This window comes from Tursiops truncatus, chromosome 3, assembly GCF_011762595.2.
Source record: "Tursiops truncatus isolate mTurTru1 chromosome 3, mTurTru1.mat.Y, whole genome shotgun sequence".
Classification (NCBI taxonomy): domain Eukaryota; kingdom Metazoa; phylum Chordata; class Mammalia; order Artiodactyla; family Delphinidae; genus Tursiops; species Tursiops truncatus.
The window spans coordinates 19384720-19399013 of NC_047036.1; positions in this window are offsets into that span (position 1 = coordinate 19384720).

Here is a 14294-nt window from a genome sequence, read left to right on the forward strand (position 1 = left end):
CAAGCTATGCTTCACAAACTACAACATTAATCTCCATGGAGCGTCCACCCTGTCCAAGGTTGCTAATCACCTCCAAACAAATGAGAATGCAGACATTGCTGCCCGTGATTAGCCCCACTTTGCTCACTGCTCTTGCATTTATACTTTATGTCCAGTTTCTCCTGAATCTCAGCCTTTATGCACTGTCCTCCCACTGCCTGAAAATGCTCTTGCCAGCTCTTCCTTGAGCTAGCTTTTGCTTGGCTTTCAGGACTCAGTTGTATGGCATCTTCTCCAGGTTGGTTAGAGGTCCTCTTATCATATAACACTATGAAAATGCATCTAACATGGAGGAAGATCACCAGTTAACTTTTCTGTACCTGGCATTACAGTGTAAACCCCTTAAAGAAAGGATTATATTTTATTTTTTTTATTACTGTATCTAAATAGCCTGAAACACAATATGGTTTTGATAAATAATTCTTTATTCAGTGCGAAATTTTTTTGGATAAGTAGCTACTATTAAGCAATGACCTTCATGTTGTCAATACTTTTGTCTTTATTTGCTTAGCTCTCTTTATTTCAGACCCCACCCGCCCTACCGCAGCACATGAAGTGAGCAATGCTTGTATAATGCAAAATCCTACTGAATTCACACCAATCACTCTGTCCCAACTCACTTTTCCCTGTTCGCTCTTCAAAACTCTCCTGTCATATACATAGTTTGCACCAAATTCTAAGATTTATTGCCAAAAATGCATTTCCCTAATGACTGAGGATTTATGTTGGCACTAGCCATCTAAATTTCAATGGGCATTTGCCATCCTATAGAATATACAAAGTGACATTCAACTATACTCTGAGTTTATATAATACACTTATCATTGGTGCTAGATAGAATAAAACATAAAAATAATATGTGTTCATCTGTAAAAGTCATCTTTTCTATATAAACAATAATCGAGCCATCACAACACTTTGTAGGTAAAAATCCAGTGTAACAACTTTATGTGTCTTGAGTATGAAAATAGGGAAGTATTATTTCCTGTACAAAATCCAGACTGAGCAAAACAAATAACACTTTTCCACACAGTGATTCACCAGAATGTAACCTTTCAAAAATTTTCCACTAAGAAAATATCTTACACAGTGCATTACAAAATAGTATATCCCATGTGTATAGCCAGAAGACAAACTTATAGTGGGAAAGAGATCCATGAATTCTAATGAGAGCACATAGTAACACTGACTGGGGTTTTCTTCTGTGTCATTTCACTCAGTCATCAGAGGACATCCTTGTAACTCACTGAAAAACATAAGGAGAGATTAACATCTTCACCTTTTTGAATGAATATCTGTAAAACATGAATCATATACTAAGGAAGGAGATTGATGGAGATGAAAGTGAAGGTTTTAAAATACTTGACAAATCCAAGGACAAATCAATCTTATTTGTTCTCATTAGCTTAACATACTGTGTATCTTATCCTAAAGAAAGTAATAAAAATCGTCCTAAATTGAGGTTCTCAATGTTGACCCCAAACAACATGGTTTACTCTCCTCTCATGTACTGGAGCATTAGGCTTTCCAGCAACTCCCAGAATCTCCTGATATGATGGGACAGAGGTTTCCAGTTGGGAGAAACTGTTAGGGCACATTTCTATTCTTATTATTTCACTATTTTATATTATATTTTGTGTGATATAAAATTTACATCATTGATTGGTTTATTATTCCATGTGTATGATTTATAAACAAAAATGTATATAGAAAGTAAATATGATTATTTCTATAATTGTATACATGATCACAAAATATTAGAAGATCTCTGCTGAAGAAGATTCCATTATGAATATTCAACTAAATTTTGTAATTTGTAAGCTCTCCCAAATGATAAAGAGCCACATAGCAGATTCTCCCAAAACCAAGCAAGAAAATCAAAGAGCAATGAGTTAAAATTGCTTATGGTAAGATGGTTTATCTGGTCTGCCTTATCTGGACATCAAAAATTTGTTTTAAATTAAAAAAAAATTTTATTGGTGTATAGTTGATTTACAATGTTGTGTTAGTTTCAGGTGTACAGCAAAGTGAATCTGTTATACATATACATATATCTGACCTTTTTTAGATTCATTTCCCATGTAGGTCATTACAGAGTATTTAGAAGAGTTCCCTGTGCTATACAGTAAGTCCTTATTAGTTATCTATTTTATATATAGTAGTGCGTATATGTCAATCCCAATCTTCCAATTTATCCCTTCCCCCCTTACCTTCATAACCGTAAATTTATTTTCCACATCTGTAACCCTATTTCTGTTTTGTAGATAAGTTCATTTGTATCACTTTTTTTTAGATTTCATATATAAGCTTTTGCACAGCAAAGGAAACCATAAACAAAATGAAAAGATGACCCTCAGAATGGGAGAAAATATTTGCAAACGAAGCAACTGACAAGGGATTAATCTCCAAAATCTGGAAAGAGCTCATGCAGCTCAATATCAAGAAAAACCAAACAATCCAATCAAAAAATGGACAGAAGATCTAAATAGATATTTCTCCAAAGAAGACATACAGATGGCCAAAAGCATATGAAAAGATGATCAATATCACTAATTATTAGAGAAATGCAAATCAAAACTACAATGAGGTATCACCTCACACCCGTCAGAACTGTGGGAATGTAAATTGGTACAGCCACTATGGAGAACAGTATGCAGGTTCCTTAAAAAAAAAACAGAGCTACCATGTCATCCAGCAACCCCACTTCTGGGCATATATCTGAAGAAAACCATAATTTGAAAAGATACATGCACCCCAGTGTTCATTGGAGCACTATTTACAATAGCCAGTACATGGAAGCAACCTAAATGCCCATCCACAGAGGAATAGATAAGGAAGATGTGGTATATATATACAATGGAATATGACTCAGCCATAAAAAGCAACAAAATAATGCCATTTGCAGCAACATGGATGGACCTAGAGATTGTCATGCTCAATGAAGCAAGACAGACAGGGATGGACATCAAAATCTTAAGGTAACATTTAGATTAATTCAAATATGATTATTCATTCAATATTTATAAATGACCCACTATGGATAAAGCACAGTTATGCACTGAACATACAACTGTGGATAAGATTGTCTCTACTCCCCTGTGCATAATAATTCAGCTTATAGATTTCTGAATAAAACAGAATTAGTTGAGGGCACTTCAAGCTGTGTAATCTAAAGATAAGTGTATACCTAAGAAGTACTATTTTAAAATATAATGATTAGTATTTAGGAGATTTCTAATAGTAGATTTCAATGCCATTTGCAGCCAGTGCCATTATATGAGTACAGATAAAAATGTCTCTTTAGCTGGATCCCAGAATTGAAAAAGACCTGAATTCAATTTATAACGAACATGTGATGTCTGTTAGAAAGTGAAATGCATGGTTATAAACCACTGAGAATTTTGCACCCATTGTTACTTCAGCATGACTTAACCCAAGCTGTGTGATATCAAAAAATATTATATTTTCCTAAAATTAACAAATTTATATTATCATTTCTGTAGGTTAACTTTCATTTTTGCAGCATATGAAAATAATGGTAAAATTTTCAGCATGATTTTATATCTAATTAGAACTCGATGGAGCATTTTAATTGGGGACTATGACAGGATCATGTTTACATTTTACAGCAATCCCTCTTACTGCTGTGTCAGAAGGGACGGGAGAAGGACAAGAGTCTAAGTAGTGACATCTGTTTAGAAGTCCATTCGATGAGTGATAATCAGAGCTTGGTTCATGTTAACTGTAGTGGTTATAGTAGAAACATGGATAAATTGGAAACATATTTTAGAAATAGAATGGACAAGAACTACTCTTGTATCATGCAAATTTCCTTCTGTCTGTACTTCCTAAAGTAGGGTCCCAATATCTAAAGACTGAACGCACTGATAGTGGATATATTTTTGCTCGATTTTGTATTCCTAAACTGATACTAACTGAGAAGAGAACCTAGAAATCCAGCCATCCCAGGGCCTATTTTTTAATTATTATTAACCAGGATTATTTTTATGTTTATAGAGTCCTGGAGAATACTACAGTATTTATTTCATTTCCTTAGTCTTTGATTCATATTGCTTAATATGCCATCTCTTATTAGTATAAATACTGGTAGGCATGACTTACACAGTGATGGATATCTTAGTTCACTTGAACTGCTGAGACCTGTCTTCACAGTTAAATACATCCAAATTCTATACAGATTTTCCTAGCCAAGCTTCTGTTTAGTTCTGTTTTGTTTTGTTTAATTTAGTTTTAATTAGCACGACTTAAGTACTATGGTGAGTGGGCGGGGTGAAATTAGAGAATGGATACTATTTTCATTTGCTTGTATGCTTAACATTACAAGCAGTTTTGTATGTGAGACTGAATGTGAAATAGAACTTAAAACTTTGAAATTATTGACATTATGTATTTCATTCCTTATTGAAGATTAAGATAGTTAATAGATTGAGTCTTTTAAATAAGGAGTTTTACATCTAATGCAATAGCAAATTTGTTATTTCTCAAAGTTAAATACTCAATTCAATAGACAAACTTCCTAAAGATGTGTTTAAAAACAGCAAAGACAAAGCTGAGTGGTGTGTATTCAACTTTCCAAATAAGAATTGGTCTTAGTGAGGCACTTGATTTCTTCATTTAATTTGCTACCCAGCAGTGTTCTACATGCCTTGGTGCATATTAATGCAATTTGTTTGCTCCTGTTAGTAGCAAATTTTCTTAAATAAATCACTTTGCTATTGTAGCATTATTTTCTCACTGAAATATTTAATTGGCTGGACATATTGCTTCAATAATTATCACACTGTCATTACTTTAAAAAGGAATGGGAAGGCTTGAAAATAATCTGATTTACCAATAACTATGCTTTAAATACATTCCCCAACTAGGGCAGAAATTAAATCCCTGCTAACCAATAATGGTTTTGCTAAATGAATGAATCATTTTTCTAAATATTTTATTGGTTCATTAAAATATGCTAAATGAGGAAAAAAGTGAGGGCTATCCTAAATATTATAAGGGGCTTCTTTGCACTGATTCAGATTCATGTTCTTTTAATTTTACCCTCTTCCTTCTTCCTTTTCTATGTAGATAAGTCATTTTAAAAATAATAACCCATAATTTTATTTGTTTTTACAAATTATACAAATTTCTTAAAATTGATTTTTTTTTTTTTTTTTTTTTTTTTTGCCGTACGTGGGCCTCTCACTGTTGTGGCCTCTCCCATTGCGGAGCAGAGGCTCTGGACGCGCAGGCTCAGCAGCCATGGCTCACGCGTCCAGCCGCTCCGCGGCATGTGGGATCTTCCCGGACCGGGGCACGAACCTGTGTCCCCTGCATTGGCAGGCGGACTCTCAACCACTGCGCCACCAGGGAAGCCCAATGTATTTTTTTAAATGCCAATTTTTATCAAAATTTTGAATCTCCAATAAAAATGTATATACTCATATATTTGTTAATAAAACTTTTATGGAAGATTTAAAATGAGCCAAGAACTATGTGGACAAGGAAGAGCCGTGTTACCCATTTCTGGATCTGGGCATAGCATTCTTTATTTTGCTAAGATTTTTTTGATGTGGACCATTTTTAAAGACTTTATTGAATTTGTTACAACATTGCTTCTGTTTTTTATGTTTTGGTCTTTTGGCCGTGAGGCATGTGGGATCTTAGCTCCCTGACCAGGGATGGAACCAGTACCCCCTGCATTGGAAGGCAAAATCTTAACTACTGGACCTCCAAGGAAGTCCTCTGGGCAAAGCATTTTTAATGAGTGCTACAGAGTTTTTTCCCCAGAAATAATAAGCATAATTTTTAAATAAGAAAATATGATATTCACATAAATTACTTATGCTAAAAATCTGACAAATTATATCTCATGAAACCATTAGGTAGTTATAATTCCAAGAATGTGAATAATATTCTAATATTATTATCTAAAAAAAATACTAATATTCAGTCATAAATAAAATAGGAAAGGAAAAATTACCACATAAGAAATATATGGGACCGATATCATTCTAACAGAAATAAAACATAAACATAATAGAAGATGTCAATAACCTCAGGTTTTAAAAATAATGTAATTTAAAATTATAAGATAGAAAATTGTACTCTTTCTTCAAAACACAGATTTTATTCAGTATTAATGTTTGTAGGCGGTGGCATTCAGACGAAGCGTTAAATTGAAGTTCCATCTGCCTGAATTTAGAAGTTATTAACAATGCTAAAATGCCTTATTACTCTGGTTTAGAGAAAGAGGGTGCATACACCCGTGTCCTGGCTGACACTGCCTTTTTGCTGCAATGAAATTATGGATGAATTGTCACTAATAGAAATGTTCACCGCAGAAAACAGAATGTTGCTGAGTGCACCAAGGCATTCACTACTGCCTATCAGAAATGTAAAATATCATCTAGAAAATGCCATTTTAATGTAGCATAAAATAATGCAATTTAATCTCTAAGCAGGTGTGACACTAGTGGGAAGTGAGTGTAGTTACTCCTGGATCTCATTCAGTCAACAATCTCTATAATATTTACTTGATTATGAATTTGTTATTTCATTACACAAACCGACTCATTCATTTATAAGTCTTGCTTTTTCATTTCCCTATAAACTGTATAGCATATTTGTAATTAAGAGAAAAAGCATTTGATGAATAAGCCTTTTTCATACATTAAACTGTTGAAATGGCAAATAAGAATATCTTGTACCAGATGGCCAAGATGGCCAAAAGTAGAACTTTCTCTGAGCCAGATTAAGTATGTAACTCCTGAAAGGGAGATATACAGTTTACTAGCTGTCCAATACTATATTTTTGGAAATATAAACACAAAACCATAAAGTTTTTAAACACAAACCTTATGGTTGGTAAATTATTTTCTTTAATATTGAGCTTATTTCCACGTGTTTCCATACCTATTTTATCAAACCAAGATGCTAAAATGCACTTATAACTGAAATTTTTGTCACATGGCTAATATAAACTTTTAGTTTAAATTTTACAGATGTCATATCTATCATGGAGAAAGCACATAGTTATACAACACATTTTCTTTACCAATATTTACATTTTTAAAAAATACAAATGAATTTTATGTATCTATGTCACTAACAAATGACTTCCTGTATTTTTTTTTGCATTTTTTAAACATCTTTATTGCAGTATAATTGCTTTACAATGGTGTGTTAGTTTCTGCTTTATAACATAGTGAATCAGCTATACATTTACATATATCCCCATACCTCCTCCCTCTTGTGTCTCTCTCCCACCCTCCCTATCCCACCCCTCTAGGTGGTCACACAGCACCAAGCTAATCTCCCTGTGCTATGCGGCTGCTTCCCACTTCCTGTATTTTTAAAATGAAACTTCAATGCAAGTCTATAGCACAATAAACATATAACTCAAATATATTCTGAATTATACACTTTTAAAGTGTATTTATATTTTTGCCAAAAATGTACTCATACTTTAAAATAGAAGTACTTTAAAAACTCATATATGTATGACATATATATGTATATATATACACACACCCATACATATGCATTTTTGATACAAGTAAAGATAGATAAAGAATACATAGAATTAAAAAAAATTCCATCTATAAAATATAGATCAAATCTACCATAGAATAAAAACACCAATATAGGGCTTCCCTGGTGGCACAGTGGTTGAGAGTCCGCCTGCCCATGCAGGGGACACGGGTTCGAGCCCCGGTCCAGGAAGATCCCACATGTCGCGGAGCGGCTGGGCCCGTGAGCCATGGCCGCTGAGCCTGCGCGTCCGGAGCCTGTGCTCCGCAACGGGAGAGGCCACGACAGTGAGAGGCCCGCGTACCACAAAAGAAACAACAACAACAAAAAAAACACCAATATAGAAAACTTGAAAGTTAAAAAGAAACATCCACATATACTATTACAAGACATGTAGCACTCCTCTTAATGAACAATTTTTAATACCAGAAAAATGAGCATTTTGGATAAGACTATTTTTTTCTTTTATTCCTGACTATATGTTGATACTTCTCTATATTGGTCTTTGGGAGACGACTGTCTATTAAATGTCTTGCATTTTTGTATGTGTGTGAGCAGAGGCACTGTCTTACCTTTGCTGTAAACTACTTTTTTCAAGGTTGTTTTTAGAGCAATCAGTTTTGGAAGACAAAGCTAATGACTCCCTTTGGAGCAAAGGGCAGGTGTGTTTACTGTCCATTATAGTAAAGGTTAAGTCTCTCCCTGGAGCAAAGAGCAGGCACACTTACTACCCATTATAAAGGATTCAAACAAGCAAACAAAACAGAACTAGTAGATTCAGATTGACAGTTGCTAGATGGGAGGGGCGTTGGGGAGGTGGGCAAAATGAGTAAAGGGGTTGGATCAAGAGGTACAAACTTCCAGTTACAAAATAAATAAGTCATGGGGATGTAATGTACAACATGGTGACTATAGTCAGTAACATTGTATTGCAAATGTGAAAGTTGTTAAGAAAGCAAATCTTAAAATTTCTCGTCACAAGAAAAAAAAAATTTGTAACTCTGTATGGTGACAGATGGTAGCTAGAATTACTGTGGTGACCATTTGGCAATGTATACAAATGTCAAATCATTACGTTGTACCCCAGAAACTAATATAATGTTGTTCTCAATTATACTCCCATGAAAAATACTTAAAAATTAAAAAAGAATTCAGACTGCCTAAAACTCTGGGTTTCTTTCATTGACTGCAACCCAGTGTGTACGCAGGCATTTACACGGGCCTATCTGGATCTCTACCATGGGACTTGGGGTTTGGGGGGGAGCAAGGGAAACTGAGGCCAATACGCCTCAGTTTCATGATGCTTGGTGTGCCATGAGTGATAAAGGTCTTTACCTCTGTCCTTAACTTCTCGCGACTCATGCCAGCATCCATGAAGTTGTGTCAGGCTAAACTGTTAGCTTGAAGACAGGAAGTATCTCAGATCCATAACATTGACTTTGTCAGTGAGGATGGGATGGTGACAGAGGCGTGGCTTCCAGTTAGAGATGTACGTCGGCCCTGAGGAGTGGGTTCAGGGCTATGAGACGTTTTCTGAGCTCTGTTAGTGGATGCTCTCCACTCAGTTGGAGGAAGTTGGGTTACCCACTGCGATACCTATTAATGAATAAGAGCTCAACTGAGGCGGAGGGGCTTAGCAGTGAGAGATGTGATTTAATTGTGTGGCCCAGATGGTGTCTATGCTTTCATGTACTATTCTCTGGGTAGACAGAGGAAAGCTTGATTTTGTGACACTGGGTTAGCAAGCTCAGTGGTCCAAACCAAAAGGCAATATAACTGTGGCTGCTGACCCCTGGGGTCTCCAAAATTAAAATAAATATTGAAAGCTATTAGTATTCAATAAAGAGCTTTGAATCAATCAAAAACTTTAGAAGTTCGTTTGGTTAAGATGTAAGTGGTATACACGCCAATAAAACCTGACAGGAAGTGTGTCATGCCTGTTAGGCGTGGAGCCCCTCTCTGCCTCTGCATGCCCTGATTCCTCCATTCTTCCCTAACCCAATCTCAGTTGCTTCGAGGAGAAAGATGATTGGAGTGTGAACGAGCTCTCCTTGTTCCTAAAAGAGACGGAAGGCCATCCAGGTATGCCGGTGAACTTCAAGGGGAGGGACGGAAATTGTTATAGCTTTGTTGGGTACAAGTACCTAAGTCACCATCCAAGCAGGTTTCAGGAGGGAAGAGGACACTCAAATTCAACTGAGGGAAATTAGGTTAAGGGCACAGTGGAGAAGGGAAACTAAAGTGACTTTGTGGGTGGGGGGACCTAGAGCAAATTCAATATATTGCTGTTCTGATGTCCTCTGCTGAATACACCAGTAGCATTGATGTGTTGTGTATCTGTACATCCTTATGACATAAGAATTAGAGAAGATGCTCCCATTCAGGGTCTGCCACTATTAGAGATCTGCGAGTGAAATACCACACTGGCTCCCCCCCACCTTCAACCTGTTCCATCCCCAGTGGTCAGATGGGAACAATGTAGTAAGTAACCCAGGAAAAGAGAGATGAATCACAGCTCTATTTAACTTCCTAATGGCTGCTGGAGTACTGAGAGCCCCTCCCCAGTGCAACAGGCCACATATTGGAAACAGCCACTAACTCCTGCACCGCCCCTTTAAAACAATTTGCCTCAGTGGATATTTACATTTACATGAAAATGTGGCAGCTATCTCTTTGGGAGAAACTTTTATCTCCACTGCACTACATGAATCAAAACCACTGGTTCACTAAAGCTCTTGATTTACAGAGGTTCCCTTAAATGCCTGGGCCTGGTTCACTGGTGGTTTAACTTAGCTGAAACCCAAGGTTGTCTACGAGACTGTTGCACTATTCAACTTCAACACCAGCTATACGGAGCCAAAAATTGATTTAGGTGCACTGTTCAGTCAGCAGAACTTAAGGTCATTCTCCTAGCCCTGGTCAATGCTGCGCCATTTGGCAAAACTTGTTATAGTTTCACTTACACTTGGGTATCGCCATTGCTCCCTGTTATTCTATCATTTGGAAAACTATAGATTGGCCAATTAAACATTCCCCTCTTAAGAGCTGCAGACTGGAAACAAATTGTTGCTATTGATTGAACTGTCTGTGTCATTCATGTAGATGCCTACAAAAAGGTCCTTTCTGAAATAAAACTGACTAGGATCAAGTTGCTCGTGGAACCTGACCTATCTACCCAGATTGTCACTATTGATGACTAGATCCATCATCCTGGAGGACAGAGAAACACATCCATCATAGCAAGGATTCTGATTCCGATGCAGACGCCACCACTGCACACCAGACTTGTGATTCGGGTGAAGCGCCTTGCCACAGAGGATGACACATCACATGAGGAATTATTCTCTCACACTGTGGCAGTCTTTTCCCTCCTGTCTAGACTCCCAGTGGTAACTTTTCAATGTGGATACTGTTTCAGGTTGCAGGGCTATTTTTTTCTTATCCAATCAGCTGACTCCAGCAGCTAGCTTCTGTCCCTTGAAACTTACCTGTGATATGATTTTGACTCTTGGGATCATCTGCAGCTTATGTTTTGTCTTTTACCATAAAAGCCCCTGAACAAAGGGCTGGTAGTAAAGCATAGTAAAAGAATACAAGCATCTGGTGTTGAATGTCATAAAGACCTCAAAAATCAACTAAAAATGATTTCTGACACTATTTTCCTCCTCACCTCCTTTTCCCTACACCTCAGAAAGACTGAGAGAATGCACGCCCCCAGGTAAGAATGGTCTCCTCTTAGTTAAATAGTAAATGTGTTGTTGGCTTTTCCTCTTTCTATCTCACTCTCCCCCAACTTTTATACTGCTGGAAGGGCTTTGGTAAGCACCCCAGACCTTCTGTGGGGAATTAAAAAAGATTATACATTTGGGAAAGGGTGAAGCAGAACTAGAACAACCTGACTGTCTCTGAAGCCCAGGGTTCAAATCATTTCAATACTGGTTTGGATTAAAGTAGCCTTGAATATGGAGTCATCCTCAACTAAATATTGGCAAGTAAAGTCAATTTCTGTTGTCACAAAGAAGTAGAACATGAATAGATAAAACAGACAAAGGGGGTCTTATCTCAACTATATAAAGATATCCTGCAAATCACTAAGAAAAATTTGGATAAATAATAGAAGAAATAGCAAAACCTCCAACAAGTATCTTTCAAAAGATGTCCAGATGGCCAATAAATCTATGAAAAGGTATTACAACAAACCTAGTAGAAATTTCTTTTAAATGAAGGAGAAGAAAAAAGACTTAATACCAGTTTGGCAAGGATGAACCATTATTAAGAAGTGAAAATTCAAGAACCACCTTAGAAAAATATTTAAAATTACCTGCTAAAGTTCAACATATGCGTATCCAATGATTGAGCAATTGCATCTTAGATGTATTTCCCAAAATATGTGTACATATATATGTCACAAACAGATACACATATGATTGTTCATAGCATAATTATTCACAATCGTCAAAACTGGAACAATAACATTTCCATCAAATGTAGAATAAATATGGTATATGCATAAAACAAAATTCTATGCAGCAATGAAAATGAACTCACTATTACTACTCACAACAATACCAATAACTTTCACACACATAAGACAAAGTGAAAGAAAGCAGACACTAAGCAATGCATATGGTGCAATTTCACTTGTACATGGTTAAAACAGTGGAAAACTAATGTATGCGTTTGAAGGTCAGAACACTGGTTATCTTTGGGGTGGAGGTAGATGTAGAAATTTGGGAGGAGAATGAATGTTGGTTTCTGAGATCCCAATACTAGTCTATTTTTTGATGCACTCTGTAGTTACAATGGTGTATTCACTCTATAAGTATTGAGCCATTAGTTGTAATTTCTGCATTTAATTTTTGTAAGTTAGCCAGAAATAAAATAACAATAATATTAAAAGCAAAGCTGTCAAAAGTTTCAGAAAGTAGCTGAATTCTATTTAGGGCTCACAACAGAGGTCTTAATGCATATTCCCAGATTTGAATTCTCATAGAAACTGGGCATTTTTAGAACAATATGGGAAAGGTAAAACTTATGAAGAACTATGCTGTATGTGGATGTATATGGAATGCACTTGATGTTATGGCTTGGAAAGAGCCTGTCTCTGACATGCCTTGGTCAGAGAAGATCGTCAAGTACATAAAATCCTGCATGGCCAATTGGAAACCGAGAAGACTTTGCTGAGCCCCAGAAGCATCTTCCATGGCTATGCAAAATCAAGTAAGTCCAGTGCTAAATAGATGAACCAGATTTTTGCTGAAACTAACACTAATATTAACAGTACTTAAATTCTTACTATGTAAAAAGCAAAAAATTTAATGCAAGATAAATTACAAATTCAATGTGCCTATATTGTGAAGCAGTTACTATTAATATCCCCACATTATAGATGAATAAACTGAGGCATAATGAGAGTAAAAAGCCACATTATTGGATAATCATGTGAAAAGAGAAACAGAAATTATATATAGTACAGCCGGATTTTTTGCAATACTTAAATATTTTAAAAAATTGGATTACGTTATGGCTCAATGCAACACAGCATGTCAAATGACAAAAAAAAATCTAATTTATTTAATCAACAGAACAAACTTTTTTTTTTTACTACTTTCATAGTAATTAGTTTGAAAGATATAATTTTAGGTTGAAAATTATATTTATAATATTCTCGATTTGCTTTGTAATATATTAATGCCAAAGTACCAAATAATATGTGTAAGCTCTATTAAATTAATATTCACACAATAATAAATTTATTTGTAAATCAGCAAAAAAAAAATATATATATATATATAGTTATTACTGGAACATTGCTGAAGGCAAGAGTAATGCCACAGTTATAGTCAACAAATATCAACTTAGCAAAAAAGGCTGACACTTTTTGCCCTTTTAAAGTATTTTCTAAATCATCTTCTTATTGATATAGTTATTTTGGGGAGATGGATTGCTTTATCCTTTCCCTTGTGATACTGTTGATACCTGTAATTAATTCTCATCCTTAATGATAATAAATAATTTTTCCTTTAGTTGGGTATGATTTAATAAAGTTTTGTGAGGAGAAGGGAGAGTGAGATTGGACTCATTGCTTTCATATCTTTCTTGTTTATATGTAGCTTAAACACTAAATACTCTTAGATTTGTAAAGAGAGGAGTCAATCACTTCTGAGAAGAATTGCACCCATGACATGGGACAATTTCAATTTTTCTTAAGCAGAATTTTCCTAATGACAGCTTGCTTTTGTTGAATTGATGCTGATTACTCACTTTGGGTCAGCACCTCCATGGGCCACTTGGATTTGGAGACACCTGGGACTGAGAACCGAATAACCTAAGAATTGAGAAAGGCTTTAACATAGAGGGCTTCAATTCCAGTCCTTGAATCATTGTCTTATAATTGTGGGTGTTAATTAAGTACTAAAATAGCCCTGGATGTAATAGATACAGTCTTTTTTTTTTTTCTTTTCACTTGTAAAAAAATTAATAAGCAGAAACCTCAATTAAATAGAGTTGGGAGACCAGAAGGGGGAGCTCTCATGCCCTGAGGCAAGAACAGAGTCCAACAGGAAAAAGAAAGACCCTTCTTGTTCCTGGCAACAATTCAGCCAATGAAAAGCCATGGATTGTTTGTTTACTATAGTCCTCTCAACTTCCTTTTCCCCTCTATAAAAGCATTCTCCTTCCCCGCCCTTCAAGGACTTGCACGTAGCTCTCCATGATTGCAG